We start from the raw sequence: 23,246 nt of genomic DNA on the forward strand, positions 1-23,246 counted from the left end.
AACACAGAGGTTAAGAATCTAAAAACCGACTTTGACCAAAAGAAATCCGAATTCAATGAAGAAAAATCAGCTTTGGTGAACGCAGTTTACATCGCTCAAATAGAGGACGAATACCAAAAAGATTTGCTCATTTTGCAAAAAAAACTAGACGATTTGAGAAATGAAACATGTCATGTCATCTCGCTCTTAAAACGTCCTCGCTCAGAGCTCCAGTATCTTGTGGTGTGCAGCTACATCCAGCTGCGACGTTGGTGGAGATGATCTTTTCAGGTAGACCGGTCGCCGGATTCCTAATGAAAACCTGTAAGGTCGTCATCAGCTGTTTGCAACTGCGTCCTGTCCCGCAATTTTCATTTTTGCAGGTTCCTGAGCAAACGATTTCGTCGATGGCGACCACAACATTTCCCAGTGGATGATCGTTTTCTACGGTTTTGTTTTCCACTTTGAAAGGACAAACCGTTTGGGAATGTCGTCCGAGTTCCTGCAGTTCTTCCACGATGGAAACCATGCGATACTGGACCACGTTGTCTTCTTCTTCAGGCTGTCCAAGTTGACCGGAACTAATTGCGGCAGTGCTTGGTAGGACTGACCAGGCAATGAGCTGCGGAGACGCAAAAGGTAACTAAAAGCAAGATTGTTTTCATCGTCATGTCAATGATTGAAAGTTCTGGGACTAATTCAGAGCAGTAACTATGAGCCGAGTTCAAAGTAGTTGTGATGGATTCTATTCTCGAATCGACCGTCTTTATATGAGAATTAAAGACGACAAATGGAAAAGGTTCAAGGATGTTGATCTCCGCATTTATTTAGCACAATTTAGTAATTGCAGGACGTTTCTACAAATTATTCTTTTACGTTCGATGATGCCCATCTCAATTTTCCATCAGTTTTATGACGCGCGTTGCGTCATTTTACGTCCCCCAAACATTGTTTGCCGTCTCGACAGGATTTCCAGGAGTTCTGCACGTGAAAATTTCCGTTATTATTGTCAACCGCGTAACATTAAACTTTTGGGGTTTCGGAAGGAAGTTAACCATCGAGTGCGCTCGTAGGGGAAAACGCGGAATCCATGACGGATGTTGGAAAAGTCGTTACCATGGTAATAGTACATTGATTCTATTGGATTTCCGTTTAATTTTTCCAAGCCGCGTTCTATCCTTCCTAACCGCACGTTCGTCGCTATCTGTGCCAGTTAACCGCAATTATTCGGATGATATTGCTACGCGGTAAAATCGGTTTCCTCTTGCAGCGGAATGAAAACATTTCGCCATTCACCCAGTTGATTTCATTCGTTGCTCCACTGTGTTTTTTATTGTACAAGAGTTTAGTAACTGTGTTTAACCTTGACTGAAAAACGTGTTCTCGGGGAAGAACGCGTTATTGTTTTGACGGAAATAGGAGTAGTAGTTATTGTGTTCTGTTTTCACGATTGCTATTGGAAATCCGTCATTTTGTGTTTCCTGTTTGCGTCGATTCGAAACCCAGCAGCCACTGTAGTGTGAGGTATTCGTAGTTCTGAAGAACCTTTATTATATCCTTAATCGAAATGGTGTGTCATACTTCGGCAGTGTTAATAGGCACAGTTCAGAAATGCCACAGCATTAGTTACATTGTTATATTGTCAGTCGTCATATTTTAAACATGTAGTCTACAACTGAAGGTTTCAAATTATTTTATAAACTAATTGTAACATTTCCTTCTTCAACAGATTAAAAGGCAAGATCCACAAAGATATGCTACACAAAAAATTCTTGGTCGATTTGTCAGAAGCTTCATTTTTGTCACACGAAGAGGTATTTATTTAAGGTTATAATTTATTCAATTAATTGTTAAAATTATTTCAATTTCCCGAAAGATATAGTTCTAACCCATTGTTGGTCGATGGTGTGAAGCTGTAACCAATTCCGCTGCACGGCCCACCCAGAAAGCCTACCTCAGATAAATGACATGACGCTTTAGGTAAGATCTGTCTACTTAAGTATTGTAAAAGAAGTTGTGATCAAGCTTCATCATCCTCCCCTTCTTGTATTTTGAACGAGAAAACTATCGAGCTTTGTTGATGGGTACTACTTTTAAGCGTCTTTGTTTTACCGACTATTAGAATGCTGGTTTAGGTTTAAGAGGTGCAAGGCTATTAATTAAAATACCAAAACGATATGCGTAGAAACGAAAGCTGTAAAACCCTTTAAGCGACTTTTTCTTGTGCTTTTCACTCGAGAGAATGTTACGGATGCAGAGGAAAATTTAAATAACAACTTCCCTACATAAAGATTAACCGTAGGTTGCTTTGAAACTTTTAATTCTTTGAGTATAGCTGCCTAAATGCAATGTTCGATTTATTGTAGGTGTTCAGTCGCCAGCTTATAGTGCGTTTTATCAAATTTCGTCTTTTGCTTTTATGTCGATGATTTTGTTTTGGAATTATCGTAAACAGATTTTCTGGGAAAGCCGCGAAGTGGCGTATTCGACATAGGAAATAGTTCCCCTGTTGTGATTTTTAATTCAGTGCGTAATACTAGAATAAGGGGAGTCTACCCATCTTCATTTATGTGAAGGTGATCCTATCTTTTAATGATGATTTTAAAATGCCGAAATTTGCTGTAGGATTCCTCAAGAAGGCCGTAAACTTCAAATCGGAAAATATTTTGCGGTTAGCTCTGGGTTAGCTAGTAAATGTTGTTGAAGAAATAGCATCGCAAGCCGTGTCCATTTCTTTATCAACGTGTTGTACGCACAACAATTGTTTAAGGAAATTATCCCCCTTGGCCGGATGAAGTAAAACCCCAACTCCGCATTCCTTCGCTAACTAATATTTTTTTCTGATTGAATCACATCTATTTAATATGCTCTGCTAATAACACAAATTTAATTTAAATTCACTGTACCTTGAAAGAGGAATAAGGGAAAGTACAGATTCGAGAGTTAACTCGCCTGCCAGCACCGTCTTGGGGTTGAAATGTTGCACAAGTCGAGATGAAAACACTTCATGTACGATCTGCCTGGTTACGGTATTTTTCTTTCTGCAGTTTTGCCTTTGAAATGGCAAGCTGCTAGCGATGACGTCAATAAACCTTTATTTACACGCATGTTGCAGGGCCTTCGGGGCTCAGTAACAGTCGACTGAATTTCCGTTTTCTTTCAGCGTACATAAAAAAAAAAATTGCAGTCTCAGATGTGACGAAGCGTATTGTATCTTGCGTGAGAAAATCGACGTAAGGCCCCTCCTAATCAAGGTGTTCTTGCTCGTATTTACTGAAGTATTTTCTGCCTTAATATTGCTTGCCTTCCGTTTTCACTAATTTTCTGTTTCTAAGATGGGAACTCCAACAACTTCTGCGATCCTCCTAATCCTTTCCATCTACCCGACTTTGACACCGGGACCACCTATTATTGCCGACTTCTAATGGTACTTCCGGACTTCCGGTAATCCGCCACAGCTCGACCGGCTTTCAGTATTAAGCCCACATCCGAGACTCTATACAATTGGTGATTAAATATAATTTCGCTCTACTGTAAAATAGTAATAATTGATTCTTTTGTATTCCATTTTTAGACGAATCCATCGTAAACCTGGAAACGTGCATTAGAAAACCGGGTCCGTTTTGCGCCCAACACAGATGATTCTCAGAGCGTTGCGCCTATAAACGAGAATGACAGAGACCAGGAGTCTAGGACCACCGGATAGCGGAGGCGATAACAACGAAGAAGAACGAACTCGTTATCATCTCTGGCTCTCGACAATTGTGAAAAATGTCACCCAGTTTCTTTTCCTCCGCACGGAATCCATTCTTCCAATTCAGCCAATCAATTCCGCAACATACCAACGACGACCAACAACATCAGTAGCCGGCAGTAACGTTGGAAAACTTCAAGGAAATCCACCCAGACCTGAACCTTTGGCTGTTCCCGGTTGGTAGACCACGTAATCTCCCGCCAACTTGGAGGGTTTTGCCGCGTATTGGGCATGTCAGGAGGAAGGAACTGCTTCCGTGGTAACCGAAAAAAAAAAAAGTTATCATCAATTCTGAAAAAACCGCATATAAATTTGTTTTCTTTGTCAGAGGCACCTGGTAGAGAAATTTGGCACTACTTTATGGAATCCCATTACTTCAGTCGTCTGCTTCATTCACGCGTTGTCGTGGCTTTCTTTCAACATGGCGATTGATCATTTTTGTTCGTGTTCTTTTGTGGATCTTCAAAACAAAATGTCAAGTATTTTTTTTTTTTATTACTGCATTTCAAATTCTAACGTATAGACGCTATACTTATGTATTTCCCTAATGTGTTTCCACATGTAAGACTAGGCAAGAGTAGATTTTTCATCAATAGGGGGAGACGGTCATGCGATCACTTTGCAATTCCTTCTATATTGTTTTTGATTTCATGACATTTTTGCTTTTATTTAAAAAAATGCATTTTTAAGAGTAAATTATGGGAAATGGATGAACAAATGGCATCTCCCTTTCAATCACTGGAAATCCAGTTCTCGTAAAGGAATGAATGTGCGTTAGATGGTTACCATGAAGCTGCAAATAATATTTGTTTCTTCTAAATCTATTCAGGCTTCCTCATTCCGATGTTGTTGTTTTGGAGTGGTGGTGTCGTGGAGATCTTGTTGCCTGATCTTGTCCTTATCATTTTGGTCACATTCTCCCAGGAGAAACTGGATGGGGAAAATGGACGGCCTAAAGAAAGCATCCAAGTGAGCCAAATAGGCATGACTCCTGATTGAAGGTCTGCAGGTCAAATTTTTTGGAATTTTATTTCTAATTGTTGATTGTGATTGAAAACTTTAACGGGTCTTTAAAAGAGAATAGATGAGTGGCAACTTTGTCCCGTTGGAGATTGGCTGGTTGCCATGATTGAAGCCGAAGTCTAGTGGCAGTTTTTGGACGCCGCCCATGGAAAGAAGAACTCTTCCTTTACCAATTTCACGGCGCTATACTTGGGTTAAGTAAGAGTCACCCTTCAAAAAATGTAACGACTGAACTGAATGAAACCTTTTTGTAGATTTTAGCATTGCCTACATTCAAGCAGTGTCCTCAACATCGACTGCGTTGACTGAATGGGTGTGGGTGGGTGACGGCCATGTTTTGCGGTCGAATGGCATCGTCCGTTTGTACCTGATGTCAGTGAGGTTCCACGACGAGAAAGAGACGCCGATTAAATGAGGTCAGTTGCCCTTTTTCCCTATTCGTGATCGACCTTTTTGGGTTATTGTCTGTTGGTGGCTACTTGTAACAAACGAATTCACCGTGTCGATCCAACAGAATGTATTGGGATTTACGTGCATGTAACAGTGCTGCAAGACATATTGATTTTGCTGTGCCACCTTTAGTGTTGCTGTGTAGGAGACGGGGACTATTTCATCCGGAAAAGTGCACTTTTAAAAGCAATTTTAAAAGGCGGACGTTTGTTTTTTTATTTGTTTCTCAGATTATTTTCTTAAACTCGCCCGTGGTATGGAATTGGCATGGCCTCTCTCTGTTCTAATTTTTGACTCTTTATAAATGTCGTTGACTGGTGTTGGTTAATAAGATTAAGGCTTGCCCTTTTGGTATAAGTACTCTCTCTCTCTCTAAGCTCTCTCCATAGACGTTGAATTTGCTTATCAATAGTCGTGAATGCAGATTTGAAATGATTTTGACCAGCCAAGACATCTATCATCATGCATGTGTCTTTCAATCAACTGTGCATGAACTTAAAGTGGCAAGCAGCCGTTTTAAATTTTTAATATTGCTTTTTGTTCGTTCCAGGTGCAGTCCATTGGCAATAAGGCAATAATCAACGTGGTTCCTGGGTGCCTCCCATCAAGGTCGATTGGTGCTCGTACATTCAGGATCCGGATTATCCTCATTCGCTCTGATTTGATGTTCGACTCGCTCTAGTGAAACCTCACGTTGGTTTCTCCAATTTGCATCTTCAACACGGGTGACGCAATCATTTCATTTGCAGGTTAGTTTTTCATCACATTCGCCTTTTTCTATTCCGCCCTTGCGTTTTTCTTTAAACGTTCTGCTGTCATTATTTGGCATTTGGATTTGGCAATCTGTATTTGGAATGTACAATTTCTGGTACGTTTTACCGTGACAGAGTGCAGCATATCCAATTTGTTGGTCTAGGCTAGGCTTTTTGCATCATCCGTCTCTTTGACTCTCTGCCGTGACTTGACCGAGGTCTCTCTACTCTTAAATGTTTCCAAATAATGAAATTCCCGATTCCTTGGTTTTTCAATAGCTATTTGGTAGTTGGTCATCATGGCAGTTATGAAAGTACTCGGTTGAGACTTTTGGTTCGTCTTCACTACGTCGCTATTTCGTTCTACTGCGACACTCGCTATGTTTTTGTTTTGAATCGGGAGAGTTAACTGGAAGCAGTTATTTTTTTTTTAAAGAAGCGCTGTGTCTGATGTTGGTAATTTTTCATTTGACTGTGCATATAATAACCACAGCGGTCGTTGTAGTAGGCGAGGTGAATCAGTTTTAGTTTTCCAAATTGTGTTTTTCTTGAAAGTCAGAAAAGCAGTTTGATGGGTTTTTTTTTAACTTGATTTCACGAATAGTTTAATTAAAAGTTTTGTTGCAATGAATTTTCCTCACAACGTTGCTTTTGGTTACAACAATTTGGTTTTGTTTTTTTAATGAGTTGCCTCTTTTATTTCAATGGCTTGATTTTATGGGAAAAGTTTATGTGCTCTTGATTCGTGAGTTAAGGAAAACAATTAAAACTTGAGTGCGCCGTTTTGAAGTGAGTGGAAAGCAATTAGAAATGAAGTTGGCAGATCGCAGAAGCATCTGTCTCGAATGGTTTAAATTTCAAAACAGATTACCGCGTAAATAAAGAAATCTCATAATACGTAACATTTTTTTATTCTGAAAGAGTCAACTCAACACAAATACTATAATGTAGGTCAACACAATTTACCGATGAGCTTTTTGTTTCTTGCCTCGTTTTTTTCCCCTTTTTGGGTTTTGTTTGACACTGCCTTTCCGAGGGCTGTTGTGTGTCACAGGGCGACCGTCCGAATATCTCTTCATTTTTCTCGTGATGATCAAGTCGTTGACGACGGAAAGCGATTTCGGCTCTCTGTTGATTTTCTTTCATGGTTCTAATGACGACACGGCTACTTGTCGTGGTGATACATTAGGTGAATGAACGCCGATGAACGCGGCTGCTCCTGATAGTTTGTTGTAAACGACTTTCAACAAGCTGAAAACGTGTTCCTTTTCATTTCTTCCTCCATTGTAGCGTATGCCCTAAGTGAGCACACGTTCTCGATGTAGTCAGCTCAAAGACTTATTTGAGTCTTTCCTTCGACTTAATTGAGAGACGGGACGAGTTTGATTAAGTCTTGTAATTGGGGCTGGATTAAATTCGTCCAGAAAATAGGATGCCAACCGATGGAAACCGTCTGATGGAAGGTTAGACGCCATTCCGTCCGTTAAATTGATTCCAAGGTGCAGACGTGTAGATGGTCCAGTAATTTGATTCTTTGTTGGCCAGCATTTGCTCGACCAAACCAGTAGGCCTATTGTAGTGCAGGCATCGTGGCGAACTTGAGTTTGTGACGAAGCGAAAATATTGAATCGATTTGCGGATGATTTTCATTTTCATTTGATGTAGATGGGTGAGAAATAGTTGATTCGACGTTACCGATGTCGTTGAGAGTGCAAGTCGGTGGAAGTGAAGAAATCATTTTTGGAATTCGACAGTTCACGGTTGAGCGCACCCGGGGATCTGCCCCCCGAGGCCCTGCCCGTGCTCCTATACAATAATGTATAATACAGTAATGTATGTTTTTGGGTCCGTAGACCCCAGGCGGAAGTTAGTTCCTGTTCGAAGATGGACTGGTGGTATGTCCATCTTCTCATCCATGACGCTCTGTCGAATCCGGGCGCAGCTGCGTGATGGGTCGTCTCTCTTCGGTAACTGCTGGAAAAGCTACTGCTTCACTCTTCGCTTTCCAGCTACATCGTCGCTCATCAGTTTTGGGTACTTGAGGGAATGGAGACGGGTCGTGATCGCGGACTCATAACCATCATCCGTTTAAACCACTATCCCCGCTCAGACTAATCAACCTCTAGTATAAAGTCCATATGTTTGGTAATCAATCCACGTTATGGCGTAGCCGTAGCACGATAGCCAAATGCTACTATGTCAAAAGGCGAGCCCCCAGCTGGTCGGATTATAACCATCTCCAACCGAGCCAGGGACACTCTCCTTTCGCCATAATAGCTTTGTCTATTGGCGCACGCCATCATCTTCACTACTCGAAGAATTTGAAGTCTTCGTTGGTAACCGTAGCTCCTTCAGCCTCTAATTGAACTAGTCGATTCACGATTACTTGAACCTCTGATGCCTCATTTGGATGGTGAATGAGATCCAAGATGTCATGGACAGCATCTAGCTGGAGCTTCCAGTCTGCTGAGGAACGGGTGAAGGCCTCGTGCGCGTTGTCGTTGCGGCAGTCAAAAACGGTCTGGAGGACCTGGGCGTCGTTTCTAGAGGCCCCGCCGGGGCTGATGTAAAGCTTATTGTTCTTGATCTGGTGGAGGATGTAGTTTGTATTGGCATATAAATCCATGGTGATGTTCGGTATGTTCAATTTCAACTGAAGATAAGCCTGTATGGGTTCGGCTAAAAATTTCAGTATGACTCCAAACACTATCATGGATAGACCCATGGCTTTTTCGAAAGTAAACGCCGCTGTGAAGGTGAACGAAAATTTCACGAGGCCATCGAAACGGCCGGCCATCATTTCATTCACGATCCTCTGGATCTCTGTGGCGACGTCTGGTCGATTGATGCTGTTATTTAATAGTACCATGGCGGGTAGGTCTTTCGTCCAGGTTTTCTCGATCTTGTTGAGGTTGATGTGGGCTGTATTATTTCTGATGTTAATCACCTTGTCAACATTGGCCTTGGACATTGCTATCGGGAGGAATCTGATAGGGCCGGCCCTGCACTTATCTTTGATTACTTTCAGTAGCACCTGCAAATCAATGTTTGTAGCGTTCGCATCCGCTTGTCCCTTGCCACACAAGAATCCATGTACACCCAAAAGCGACAAGTTTAGAATGTGCCTTTGTGTGTATGTAACTCGCAGGGTCTTGATCTTTGCCGGACCCTGGAGTGGAACGTATGGAACTTTACGTAGGGCCGCCAGCAAGCGTTGCTGGACTGTTAGGAAGGGTCGTTGTATAGGTAATATGGATCGTGGATTGACAAGTCCTTTATTCAAAACAATCCGTTTCGCTTTGATCACACCACCATTCTTCTGAGGCGCCGGCTGGGCGTTGCTCACTGGAATTTGCTTTTGGGTCTTTCCCATTTTCTTACTTTTGTTGATTTCTCGCTAAAGTCAGAATACATGTTGCGATGATTGGTGCTGCTTATATCAACTAGCGACCCGTTTCTTTTAGCTACAAGTGCCAAACGGACCATTTCAATCCATGTAGACATTTTCCAGTTGGAGGAAAACGTTTCGACAATGATTGAATGGCGTCAACACATTTATACCCACATATTTCAATCAATTTCAACGAGATTGATTATGTTTAACATTGTATTTTACGAGTTTATCGAGTCTCACACTGGCGATCCGACTCTCCGCGCCTTCCCATTGGTCGATCCGATTTTTGATCGACGCCATCGTCGCACAGCGGCCATAATCGGTAATAGTAATTTAACGACGTATTAGAGCCTTATTAGAGCTTTGACGCCTCCGTTTAAACGTTTTTTTGTATTCATCTTCCATTGTTTATTGTTGCTTTTATTTTTCGTTTTCCTGGCGACTCGACAGAGGCAAACGCACAACAGTCAGAGCTCGTCAGCTGGGCTTTAAATCGTCTGTCGGGATCATTAATAAATGGGCTGGATTGAGTCGAAACAAAAAAAACTAAAGAATTGCACATCTCTCCGCTGAAATCCAGCTGAAACCGATTGCAGGTGTTGTTTCGAATTATTTTTCGGCATGTTCGTGACAGCCTCTTTGGTGGCCGTTTATTTCGACTAGCCAATTGGCACATTGCCTAATTTTGTCTTTTCTTCTCTTTCTCTTCCTCAACCACAAAACTAGTTTGTTCGTGACTCGTGATCATCTTCTTTCTAAATTCCTTTTTTCAACTTTCAAGTTGTAACTTTTTTTTTAAATAGTCGGCCGTTTCGAAGTTGAAAACATTTATCTGGCAGTAGCGCCTAGTCGAAAACAAAATGTCTGACTGTCAACGTCAAGTGTCTCCACAGTCCACACCCAACTTTATCTGCAAAAGTGTTGATGCTCCAGTTTAAATCGACTCTGTGATGAAACTAGTTTTAGGAAAAGAAGGGCCTCTATGAAGAAGAATCAATCGGTCCAAATCAGGTGTTGTTACCTTTGGATTTGTCTTTTTGATCAATGCTCGGCTCGAGTATGATGTGACAGTCCTAGTGGGTGTCATGCTGGCATTTTGTCATCCTTCTTCCGACTATTTATGCTATGTCTTTATCAATGTCTTTTCTTTTTCCCATCAGAGCAGCTGTTGATTATGATGCTGGCTGTCTAATTACCAAAGGAAAGCTTTGCATACTTGCATTTCACATTTTGGTTACTCCCTTACGTGTGGTGTACTTGATCTGTTAAGTATTGAAGTAATCTATCAAAATGGTAGTGCACGGTTCACTTGAACATTCATTACAACTTTTTACACTGTCGTCCAGCACAAACTATACTACTTGATCAGTATAGTGGCTTTGGCTGGTCAAGTGGTCTGACTTGAAGGTTGCAGTCAGTCGGTTAAAAATAAGTGAATCTTGAATGAATGATCATACATTCAGTTGTTGATGCTGAAAATTTGGCTTCTGTGTTGTTCATGACTGATGCTTTCTATTTATTTTGTAGGTTAACAGCTGATTGTAGCTGATTGAATGAGGCTCAATTCCAATCGAATCATCTTTCGATTCAATCGAGGCCTGGCACGTCCCCATATTTTATCCATTCTTTTATAAACCTCTTCTTTCGCCCTTCAGTTTACTCGTCGCATTTGGGCGACCTGGACGCAACCATTCAACTCTCTTGAACAAGTGAACGTAGCCAGCCGAAATTCAGACGATCCAGGGAGATATCGTGACAATCTAGTGCCAATTGTGGCGATGTCAGTGCTCTTTTATCAAGTCTTCATTCTTTGAATGGTGATTGAACTTTAAAGCCCTATAATTTGCTTGAATAGAGAACCGTGAAAAATGTGCTCGGTCTGAATCTCGTAGACACGGAAAGCGCAAGACTATGGCGGCTTTGCTTTGTTTCTTTCTGTTTGTGTGGTGTAAAATGGGGCATGGTTTGAAATAAGCTCATCGCACCCTACACACCCTATACAGTACGTGAGTATTATGTAGGCTGGGCTAGGTGTGCTGCGATTAAATTATCTATATAACATCATTTATTTTTCCTTCTTCATAGAACAGATCAAAAATGAAACGGAAGCAAATAAGAGAGCCGCTTGTTCGTATTTCGTAAGGGGAGAATCGCAACAGATGGACGAGTGACTGGCAACAATTTCTTCTTCTCCTCAATCTCTGGTAAATTGCCCAGTCAGTCCTTGCTCACCTCTACTGTCGTGAATTTCACCAAAATGATTGGAAAATGAGGGGGCTCATTGAATAGGTCATTTAGACGAAACGAAGAGAGGGTGAGGTTAAAATTCAAAGTGGAAGGCTTTTCTTCAATTGTCATGGGATAATACGGTGCTTATGACCTGTTGGTGCTCATTAACCACTCGATGCGTGAGGCTCTATGGAATGACATTGATTGCTCTATTTTCATCATCGCGGTTTTTTCTCAATTCAGTTTATTCATTTAAATTTAGTTTTCAGTTCAATTAAAAATGTTTCCTCAATTCATCAAACTTGAAGCCACCTAGCGTTCAAGGTTTAAACCTTTTTTCATATCGTTATGGCATTTCTTTTTTTGCGAAAAACAATATTGTGGTGTAGAAAGTATCGAGTGCTTTTTTAATATTGAAGAAATATTGATTATAACGTGACTGAAGGGTTAAAAACTTAAAATCAACGAATTCATTTAGTTTTTCGTCACGTGATGAGGCGCCATGCGCGTCGTCCAATAGGAAAGCTTTCATTGAATCAGCTGTTAGTTAGTGTGTAAATTTGAGAAAAGAAATGGTTTGAAGTTTGAGCACAAAGCAGTTTGTAGTTCTGAATCTCGGATTTAAAATTGAAATAATTCTCTGATTGTTACTCTAATCAACAATTCACGTCTACGTAAGAAAAAACCAAATGTGGACATTGCAACTGAACTTGAAAACTAGTATTTATCTGTCATGCTTCTGTTTTAGCCACCTATGTAGGAAGAAACCTTTCTAACTTAATTGATAAATTTGTTTGATGTGTCTTTATTTATCATGCATTACAGGTTGGTTTAAATCACTGCAAAAGGTTTACTTTGCTCAAAGGCAGAAGATGACCTTCCAGTTTTGCTTGAAAAACCTTTCGTTCCATGCCATTTCCTTTTGAATGGTATTTTCTCATATTTTCTGTCTATTTAAATGAAGAGTGCTGATTTTCCGTTTGAAACCATGAATCAAATTGAAGACTTGGCTCTGAAATTTATGGAATCAGGTGTCACTGTACACCATCATCTGAGAAATTTATAATGAGTATTAGATCTAACTTAAATTTTGTCAATACAGTGTTAGAAATGATTTTAAATATTTCAAGATTACCTTCAAATCATACTTCTACTCTGCCAAACTACTTCTGGACCAGTGTTTGCTGTTTGGTGAGTCAAACGCCATGACAGCTGAGAATAAGAAATATATTGACAAGTGTTTCAAGATTATATATTTATAACTAGCTAACAGTATTGTTTTATCACTACAGGTACAGAAATTTTAAGTTATGAACAAGGAGGAATCCAGTGCTTTGCTTATGAAGGAAAACCAGTCTTCTTTGCAAAGGCAAGAACAACCAAGTATAGTGAAACTGAAGGCTCAATTTGCTGAGGTAATGTAATTTTATTTAATTCTGATTTTCATTGTTTTGATTAATGTATTTTCTGAACAGAGATCATTTGTGAAGTGCAAAGCTGTTGATCTCCGCCAAATTCCCATAAAAAATTGCCAACATTCATCTAATATGGTTATTGTATCAGTAGCTCTTGTTCTCATTAATTTATTCATTAACCACTTGATGAATTTTGTGTTGCATTTCCAGCAACCTCGGAACAGCTCAGATATTGTACTTGCAGTCCGAGGACTTAGACACACGTCCGACTGATTTCTTGCAGGAAACGCCAGGTACGTTTAACTATAGCTGTCGAACATTTGTTTAATTTCCTCGTCAAAGTGTGCATTTGATTTCTTATCTCATTCCAGTTGGTTTCTGCGAATCGCCCCGTCAAGGTTTTGTGGTTCCATCACCCGTTGCATCAAATGGGGGGGGGGGGGGAAAGAATTTGAAGAAAAATGAAGATGCACACGCTGCCAGGAACGGGATCCGGATCGTCGGCCATCGACTATTTTGCCAGAACAGTTTAAGCTTTGTGTGAGCATCTTTTTTAAATTGACAAATTCATCGCATTTTTTTACACGGCTCATGACAAGTTTAACAGTACCGATTAACCATCGATACACGCGTGTTTCATGTCTGGTGATGATCCGCTGAAATTTTTAAAACCTTTTCTTTTTATATTAGTAGAAGGGGACGAGTGGGTGTATGGGATAAGGCGTCATTTAGGAGTAGGTGCAGTGGTGCACCTGGAGACCAGGGTTCGAACCCCCTGGCGAGCTATTGTTGGTTGGTGATACACTCGCTATGGCGCCACTGTGGCGTCACATGGACCCCGTGACTTGCTGCTGGAGAGGGAACTCGGGAGGGTTGGCTGGGGGACGGTTTTCGTCGATATTGGGATCGGTCCAATATTCCTCAGTCGGCGCAAAAGGCAAATGAAATGTGGAATAATGGGAAATTGGCGCTGTATATCTGGCAGAGCAAAGGGCCCTTATTTGCGCAGTCATTGGGTTAATTGCCTTGTTTCCGTCGTGTTGAATTGGGAATGTGTTGCATACAAGTGGGTGCTGGCTCTGTACGACTAGTCGAATAATCTCAGTGATCATATGCGCGTTGCTTCCGCACGAATCCAACAATGTTGTCCTTGTCATACACCGCCCGGTGTATCATGTGGGCAACAACTTGTGAAATGCGTGTATGTGAGGGATTATTTGTGCTAGTTTCAGATCCGTATATCCAGCCTAGAGCCGGGCAGTTGCGACCCCGGCCCCATCCACTATCATTGTTAAAATTGTTATGTCAATTATAGAATATTTGGTATCAACAAGTAGTACACACACACAGCGGCGGATGTGCTCCCTCTCCTTGCTATTTAGTGGTCATATTTAAACTTTTTCTGTTCCTTTTCTGATTTTAAAATAATTGTATTTCATTTTTAATTTATATCAATTTAAATTTTATTTTTCCGCCTTCTAAATATAGCTCTAAATATGAGCTCTAAATATACCTGATTCCCCCAATCTCCATTCCTAACGAATTGTCTAATTTGACTAGTAACAACATTGTATCGATATTTAGTTCTCCATCGATTTGATAATCGATTGATAATTGGTAAACATTGAAATTTCGTCTGCTCTTTCAACAAGCGAATAAGGACTAAGAAGCAGAAGCAACAACGTCATCAAGCTGTCTTTGTCATTTCACCCGATTTGTGAGCGAGATGCAACATCTGTGAGACTGTGACAGCTAAATGGTAATATCCTCTTTGCGATAATATGTGCAATGCGCCAGGATCTATAGCTGTTCGAGTGGGTGTCAGAAACTCAGAATGGACCTTAATTTTGAGATCATTGGCGTTTATATAAAGGGAAATGAACCACTTGTTAAAAAAGCCATCACATTCATTCTATCTGAATTGCTTTTCCCATTTTATTTCTAAACCATAGAACAGGAGGAGAAACAAAGCACCAGAAGACATTTTAGTAAGTTGTTCCCTTGAATAAACTTAAATTGTGATTTAATGATTTTACAAAATCTTTCTCTTCTCAGCTGAATTAAGTTCCTCTCAATGAGTTTGACTCCCCTGGAAGTCAGATCAATCCTGCCAAGCAAAATGGAGCCCGAGGAGGTTGATTCGACTCCACACAATTCTGGTAACTGAATAAGTAAGACAAAAGTTGCCTCTGCAGAGGCAATAGTAGAAATCAAATTCACTGAACGTGAACATCATCAAATAGGTGTCAGGTGAATGGATAGTAATTGGTAGCCTCAAGCCCACTCAACATTTTAATTTCGCAATGTTATTGCCCGTTTCGTCTTCTAGAAGATCAAGACAATTTCGATACAGACACTGGTAACATTCGTCTCTGTTGGACATTTTTCATTTTTTATTAATTTTACTTATTGAACTTATCTCTCAGATGTGATGGCCGAGTCTACCACAACGGCATTGAACCGTTGGCATCAGTCGAGTCCCATTCGTTCACCCTGGGACGTAGAGCAGCGATTGAGGTAAACGAACGAAACATTCATCGCTTCATTAGGAATCCAGCAGTTTTTTACCTGATAATTCATCTAACAGACTATTGTGGCGAGAGTATTTGTCTCTGGTGGTTAGCATGCAGCTAAATAAAATGGGTGACGGCGGCGGAAACCGCTCTCAACAGCCAGGAGCGCCGGATTGCGGAGGCGATAACAACCATCGAGAACTCTTTATCGTCTCTGGCTCTCGACCATTGTGGAAACTGGAATGTGTCACCAGTTTATTTTCCCGCTAAAATCATGGAAGATGGATTATTTGAAAATGTCCATTAGAAAAAAACTAAGAAACCGCTGGCAAATACCGATCCGGCGAACAGTGCTCCAGTGCTCCTCTTTCCCGTTGCCAGGCAACAATTTTTTCCACGCTGCTCGTCTACTGAAAAGGAGAATGCGTTGAATAGTAAATTGATGTGCGGATGAAGACGATTTCGTGCTAGTCTGGGATGCAATAGATTTATCTAACCGAGTAAGTCGTAATTCCATTAATACTTTAGAAAAAAAGGCTATTTATTGTGAGATAAGAGCGATGTTTGATATTTCCGAAGAACAGATCCAGTTTCAATCTCAAATGGCTCTTTTTCGTAGAATATCCTCGGCCAAATTTTCATTTATAACCTGCTAAAATTGTTTTATTTTACCGATTTTGCATTCGCCTTTCGCCCTTTGGTCGCAATTTTTATGATCTCGCAACGGTGCCCCTTCCCCTCCGTAGAGCCTTTCAAAATGGCGACGACGTTACAAATTGTGATTGACGTGTCGCCTGTCGCCGTTCTCAACATATTTTTGGATTTTTCGTTTTTTTCCGCGAGGTAATAACTGACGATGGCGCAAATTTTTTCCCTTCTGGCCTAGGCTTAAACCAAAAGAATTAGTCAAATTACTATTTGTCGCAATGTGATTGCTGTATTTTAATAGCAAATTTCCATGAACAAACTATTTGGGGACTGTTTTTAAGGACCTTCAAAAATAACTTCACTATCGAAGTAGCTTTGATATACTTGCATTTTTCCTTTGATTTTCTTAAACACTACTGATGTTGTATCAGAAACTCGAAGAGACTTGAAGCTTGGATGTGCACCAACAGTGATTAACGATAGGAATTTGTTATTATCTGTCTATGATTTGTTGTAAACATCCTCGTAAAATTTGTTGAGCTGTGCTGTTTTTGTTTTTAGATCAACAGTTTTTTTTACTAAGTATAGTTATTTAATCTCTGTTATGATAGAAGACTACTAGAAATTGAAGTACACCATTAACAGTTTTTTTGTTTCTAGATGGAGTGGATTTGGAGAAAGATCTGTATTTACATGTTTTAAGTACTGTTGCAATGTGTGACAGATGGTTTTTAAGATAGACCATAAATTAATAGCAGCTTCATATATTGTTGTCCTTTCAGTATTTTTGCTGACTCCAAAAAACCAAATTAAACAATGGGTATTACGACTTGGATACTCATGATTCTTAAATTGTGATTCTGTGTTTACAGGTAATCCAGCACAAATTCAACATGCTTCAAGTGCAATTATTAAAAAATCTTTGAATGCTTGCCATTACTTAGATTTGTTAAAAAGGATTTGGATGTGGATTCCTCTGTTTAGTAGAAACATCAACTTTTGTTGTGAGGTATACCAACATTTTTTAACAAATAACATTTTGATGAGCTTGACTACTTTTGAAAATGATAATAGGCTTGGTGTATCATCTAGGTATGAAGCTACTGTGTGCTCACTTTTCTCCGAGTTCAGCAACCTTTACATCAATGATCACAACTGGATATTCAATTGGTACACTAGTTTATTTGCTAATCAATGTTTGTTACATTTCATAAAGGAAAACTTGTACATTTTTAGTTATTTCAACAGGGCATTATTGCGTAATAATACTTTGAGTGTATTACTAATGTCGACTTGAAGCAGAACCGTCAACAAAATTTGAACCATCGTCATCTCGCTCTTAAAACGTCCTCGCCCAGAGCTCCAGTATCTTGTGGTGTGCAGCTACATCCAGCTGCGACGTTGGTGGAGATGATCTTTTCAGGTAGACCGGTCGCCGGATTCCTAATGAAAACCTGTAAGGTCGTCATCAGCTGTTTGCAACTGCGTCCTGTCCCGCAATTTTCATTTTTGCAGGTTCCTGAGCAAACGATTTCGTCGATGGCGACCACAACATTTCCCAGTGGATGATCGTTTTCTACGGTTTTGTTTTCCACTTTGAAAGGACAAACCGTTTGGGAATGTCTTCCGAGTTCCTGCAGTTCTTCCACGATGGAAACCATGCGATACTGGACCACGTTGTCTTCTTCTTCAGGCTGTCCAAGTTGACCGGAACTAATTGCGGCAGTGCTTGGTAGGACTGACCAGGCAATGAGCTGCGGAGACGCAAAAGGTAACTAAAAGCAAGATTGTTTTCATCGTCATGTCAATGATTGAAAGTTCTGGGACTAATTCAGAGCAGTAACTATGAGCCGAGTTCAAAGTAGTTGTGATGGATTCTATTCTCGAATCGACCGTCTTTATATGAGAATTAAAGACGACAAATGGAAAAGGTTCAAGGATGTTGATCTCCGCATTTATTTAGCACAATTTAGTAATTGCAGGACGTTTCTACAAATTATTCTTTTACGTTCGATGATGCCCATCTCAATTTTCCATCAGTTTTATGACGCGCGTTGCGTCATTTTACGTCCCCCAAACATTGTTTGCCGTCTCGACAGGATTTCCAGGAGTTCTGCACGTGAAAATTTCCGTTATTATTGTCAACCGCGTAACATTAAACTTTTGGGGTTTCGGAAGGAAGTTAACCATCGAGTGCGCTCGTAGGGGAAAACGCGGAATCCATGACGGATGTTGGAAAAGTCGTTACCATGGTAATAGTACATTGATTCTATTGGATTTCCGTTTAATTTTTCCAAGCCGCGTTCTATCCTTCCTAACCGCACGTTCGTCGCTATCTGTGCCAGTTAACCGCAATTATTCGGATGATATTGCTACGCGGTAAAATCGGTTTCCTCTTGCAGCGGAATGAAAACATTTCGCCATTCACCCAGTTGATTTCATTCGTTGCTCCACTGTGTTTTTTATTGTACAAGAGTTTAGTAACTGTGTTTAACCTTGACTGAAAAACGTGTTCTCGGGGAAGAACGCGTTATTGTTTTGACGGAAATAGGAGTAGTAGTTATTGTGTTCTGTTTTCACGATTGCTATTGGAAATCCGTCATTTTGTGTTTCCTGTTTGCGTCGATTCGAAACCCAGCAGCCACTGTAGTGTGAGGTATTCGTAGTTCTGAAGAACCTTTATTATATCCTTAATCGAAATGGTGTGTCATACTTCGGCAGTGTTAATAGGCACAGTTCAGAAATGCCACAGCATTAGTTACATTGTTATATTGTCAGTCGTCATATTTTAAACATGTAGTCTACAACTGAAGGTTTCAAATTATTTTATAAACTAATTGTAACATTTCCTTCTTCAACAGATTAAAAGGCAAGATCCACAAAGATATGCTACACAAAAAATTCTTGGTCGATTTGTCAGAAGCTTCATTTTTGTCACACGAAGAGGTATTTATTTAAGGTTATAATTTATTCAATTAATTGTTAAAATTATTTCAATTTCCCGAAAGATATAGTTCTAACCCATTGTTGGTCGATGGTGTGAAGCTGTAACCAATTCCGCTGCACGGCCCACCCAGAAAGCCTACCTCAGATAAATGACATGACGCTTTAGGTAAGATCTGTCTACTTAAGTATTGTAAAAGAAGTTGTGATCAAGCTTCATCATCCTCCCCTTCTTGTATTTTGAACGAGAAAACTATCGAGCTTTGTTGATGGGTACTACTTTTAAGCGTCTTTGTTTTACCGACTATTAGAATGCTGGTTTAGGTTTAAGAGGTGCAAGGCTATTAATTAAAATACCAAAACGATATGCGTAGAAACGAAAGCTGTAAAACCCTTTAAGCGACTTTTTCTTGTGCTTTTCACTCGAGAGAATGTTACGGATGCAGAGGAAAATTTAAATAACAACTTCCCTACATAAAGATTAACCGTAGGTTGCTTTGAAACTTTTAATTCTTTGAGTATAGCTGCCTAAATGCAATGTTCGATTTATTGTAGGTGTTCAGTCGCCAGCTTATAGTGCGTTTTATCAAATTTCGTCTTTTGCTTTTATGTCGATGATTTTGTTTTGGAATTATCGTAAACAGATTTTCTGGGAAAGCCGCGAAGTGGCGTATTCGACATAGGAAATAGTTCCCCTGTTGTGATTTTTAATTCAGTGCGTAATACTAGAATAAGGGGAGTCTACCCATCTTCATTTATGTGAAGGTGATCCTATCTTTTAATGATGATTTTAAAATGCCGAAATTTGCTGTAGGATTCCTCAAGAAGGCCGTAAACTTCAAATCGGAAAATATTTTGCGGTTAGCTCTGGGTTAGCTAGTAAATGTTGTTGAAGAAATAGCATCGCAAGCCGTGTCCATTTCTTTATCAACGTGTTGTACGCACAACAATTGTTTAAGGAAATTATCCCCCTTGGCCGGATGAAGTAAAACCCCAACTCCGCATTCCTTCGCTAACTAATATTTTTTTCTGATTGAATCACATCTATTTAATATGCTCTGCTAATAACACAAATTTAATTTAAATTCACTGTACCTTGAAAGAGGAATAAGGGAAAGTACAGATTCGAGAGTTAACTCGCCTGCCAGCACCGTCTTGGGGTTGAAATGTTGCACAAGTCGAGATGAAAACACTTCATGTACGATCTGCCTGGTTACGGTATTTTTCTTTCTGCAGTTTTGCCTTTGAAATGGCAAGCTGCTAGCGATGACGTCAATAAACCTTTATTTACACGCATGTTGCAGGGCCTTCGGGGCTCAGTAACAGTCGACTGAATTTCCGTTTTCTTTCAGCGTACATAAAAAAAAAAATTGCAGTCTCAGATGTGACGAAGCGTATTATATCTTGCGTGAGAAAATCGACGTAAGGCCCCTCCTAATCAAGGTGTTCTTGCTCGTATTTACTGAAGTATTTTCTGCCTTAATATTGCTTGCCTTCCGTTTTCACTAATTTTCTGTTTCTAAGATGGGAACTCCAACAACTTCTGCGATCCTCCTAATCCTTTCCATCTACCCGACTTTGACACCGGGACCACCTATTATTGCCGACTTCTAATGGTACTTCCGGACTTCCGGTAATCCGCCACAGCTCGACCGGCTTTCAGTATTAAGCCCACATCCGAGACTCTATACAATTGGTGATTAAATATAATTTCGCTCTACTGTAAAATAGTAATAATTGATTCTTTTGTATTCCATTTTTAGACGAATCCATCGTAAACCTGGAAACGTGCATTAGAAAACCGGGTCCGTTTTGCGCCCAACACAGATGATTCTCAGAGCGTTGCGCCTATAAACGAGAATGACAGAGACCAGGAGTCTAGGACCACCGGATAGCGGAGGCGATAACAACGAAGAAGAACGAACTCGTTATCATCTCTGGCTCTCGACAATTGTGAAAAATGTCACCCAGTTTCTTTTCCTCCGCACGGAATCCATTCTTCCAATTCAGCCAATCAATTCCGCAACATACCAACGACGACCAACAACATCAGTAGCCGGCAGTAACGTTGGAAAACTTCAAGGAAATCCACCCAGACCTGAACCTTTGGCTGTTCCCGGTTGGTAGACCACGTAATCTCCCGCCAACTTGGAGGGTTTTGCCGCGTATTGGGCATGTCAGGAGGAAGGAACTGCTTCCGTGGTAACCGAAAAAAAAAAAAGTTATCATCAATTCTGAAAAAACCGCATATAAATTTGTTTTCTTTGTCAGAGGCACCTGGTAGAGAAATTTGGCACTACTTTATGGAATCCCATTACTTCAGTCGTCTGCTTCATTCACGCGTTGTCGTGGCTTTCAACATGGCGATTGATCATTTTTGTTCGTGTTCTTTTGTGGATCTTCAAAACAAAATGTCAAGTATCTTTTTTTTTTATTACTGCATTTCAAATTCTAACGTATAGACGCTATACTTATGTATTTCCCTAATGTGTTTCCACATGTAAGACTAGGCAAGAGTAGATTTTTCATCAATAGGGGGAGACGGTCATGCGATCACTTTGCAATTCCTTCTATATTGTTTTTGATTTCATGACATTTTTGCTTTTATTTAAAAAAATGCATTTTTAAGAGTAAATTATGGGAAATGGATGAACAAATGGCATCTCCCTTTCAATCACTGGAAATCCAGTTCTCGTAAAGGAATGAATGTGCGTTAGATGGTTACCATGAAGCTGCAAATAATATTTGTTTCTTCTAAATCTATTCAGGCTTCCTCATTCCGATGTTGTTGTTTTGGAGTGGTGGTGTCGTGGAGATCTTGTTGCCTGATCTTGTCCTTATCATTTTGGTCAGATTTTCCCAGGAGAAACTGGATCGGGAAAATGGACAGCCTAAAGAAAGCATCCAAGTGAGCCAAATAGGCATGACTCCTGATTGAAGGTCTGCAGGTCAAGTTTTTTGGAATTTTATTTCTAATTGTTGATTGTGATTGAAAACTTTAACGGGTCTTTAAAAGAGAATAGATGAGTGGCAACTTTGTCCCGTTGGAGATTGGCTGGTTGCCATGATTGAAGCCGAAGTCTAGTGGCAGTTTTTGGACGCCGCCCATGGAAAGAAGAACTCTTCCTTTACCAATTTCACGGCGCTATACTTGGGTTAAGTAAGAGTCACCCTTCAAAAAATGTAACGACTGAACTGAATGAAACCTTTTTGTAGATTTTAGCATTGCCTACATTCAAGCAGTGTCCTCAACATCGACTGCGTTGACTGAATGGGTGTGGGTGGGTGACGGCCATGTTTTGCGGTCGAATGGCATCGTCCGTTTGTACCTGATGTCAGTGAGGTTCCACGACGAGAAAGAGACGCCGATTAAATGAGGTCAGTTGCCCTTTTTCCCTATTCGTGATCGACCTTTTTGGGTTATTGTCTGTTGGTGGCTACTTGTAACAAACGAATTCACCGTGTCGATCCAACAGAATGTATTGGGATTTACGTGCATGTAACAGTGCTGCAAGACATATTGATTTTGCTGTGCCACCTTTAGTGTTGCTGTGTAGGAGACGGGGACGTATTTCATCCGGAAAAGTGCACTTTTAAAAGCAATTTTAAAAGGCGGACGTTTGTTTTTTTATTTGTTTCTCAGATTATTTTCTTAAACTCGCCCGTGGTATGGAATTGGCATGGCCTCTCTCTGTTCTAATTTTTGACTCTTTATAAATGTCGTTGACTGGTGTTGGTTAATAAGATTAAGGCTTGCCCTTTTGGTATAAGTACTCTCTCTCTCTCTAAGCTCTCTCCATAGACGTTGAATTTGCTTATCAATAGTCGTGAATGCAGATTTGAAATGATTTTGACCAGCCAAGACATCTATCATCATGCATGTGTCTTTCAATCAACTGTGCATGAACTTAAAGTGGCAAGCAGCCGTTTTAAATTTTTAATATTGCTTTTTGTTCGTTCCAGGTGCAGTCCATTGGCAATAAGGCAATAATCAACGTGGTTCCTGGGTGCCTCCCATCAAGGTCGATTGGTGCTCGTACATTCAGGATCCGGATTATCCTCATTCGCTCTGATTTGATGTTCGACTCGCTCTAGTGAAACCTCACGTTGGTTTCTCCAATTTGCATCTTCAACACGGGTGACGCA

At 40.4% G+C, this 23,246-nt stretch overlaps 1 long non-coding RNA gene across 1 annotated transcript; it reads left to right on the forward strand.

The window, feature by feature from the left end:
* Positions 1–186: 186 nt before the first annotated feature.
* LOC124207565 lies at positions 187–22,873 on the forward strand. Its single transcript, XR_006880048.1, has 33 exons — positions 187–303; positions 363–618; positions 1,709–1,793; positions 1,856–1,959; positions 3,315–3,486; positions 3,554–3,992; positions 4,062–4,207; positions 4,563–4,734; positions 4,811–4,954; positions 5,011–5,172; positions 5,757–5,955; positions 10,880–11,354; positions 11,438–12,650; positions 12,712–12,772; positions 12,874–12,996; positions 13,057–13,289; positions 13,368–14,755; positions 14,949–14,984; positions 15,052–15,355; positions 15,423–15,513; positions 15,584–16,352; positions 16,818–17,166; positions 17,232–17,327; positions 17,394–17,613; positions 17,673–17,928; positions 19,019–19,103; positions 19,166–19,269; positions 20,625–20,796; positions 20,864–21,302; positions 21,372–22,040; positions 22,117–22,260; positions 22,317–22,478; positions 22,577–22,873. It is a non-coding gene; the product is annotated as an uncharacterized LOC124207565 (long non-coding RNA).
* The last annotated feature ends 373 nt before the right edge of the window (positions 22,874–23,246 follow it).

This window comes from Daphnia pulex, chromosome 11, assembly GCF_021134715.1.
Source record: "Daphnia pulex isolate KAP4 chromosome 11, ASM2113471v1".
NCBI classification, from domain to species: Eukaryota; Metazoa; Arthropoda; class Branchiopoda; order Diplostraca; family Daphniidae; genus Daphnia; species Daphnia pulex.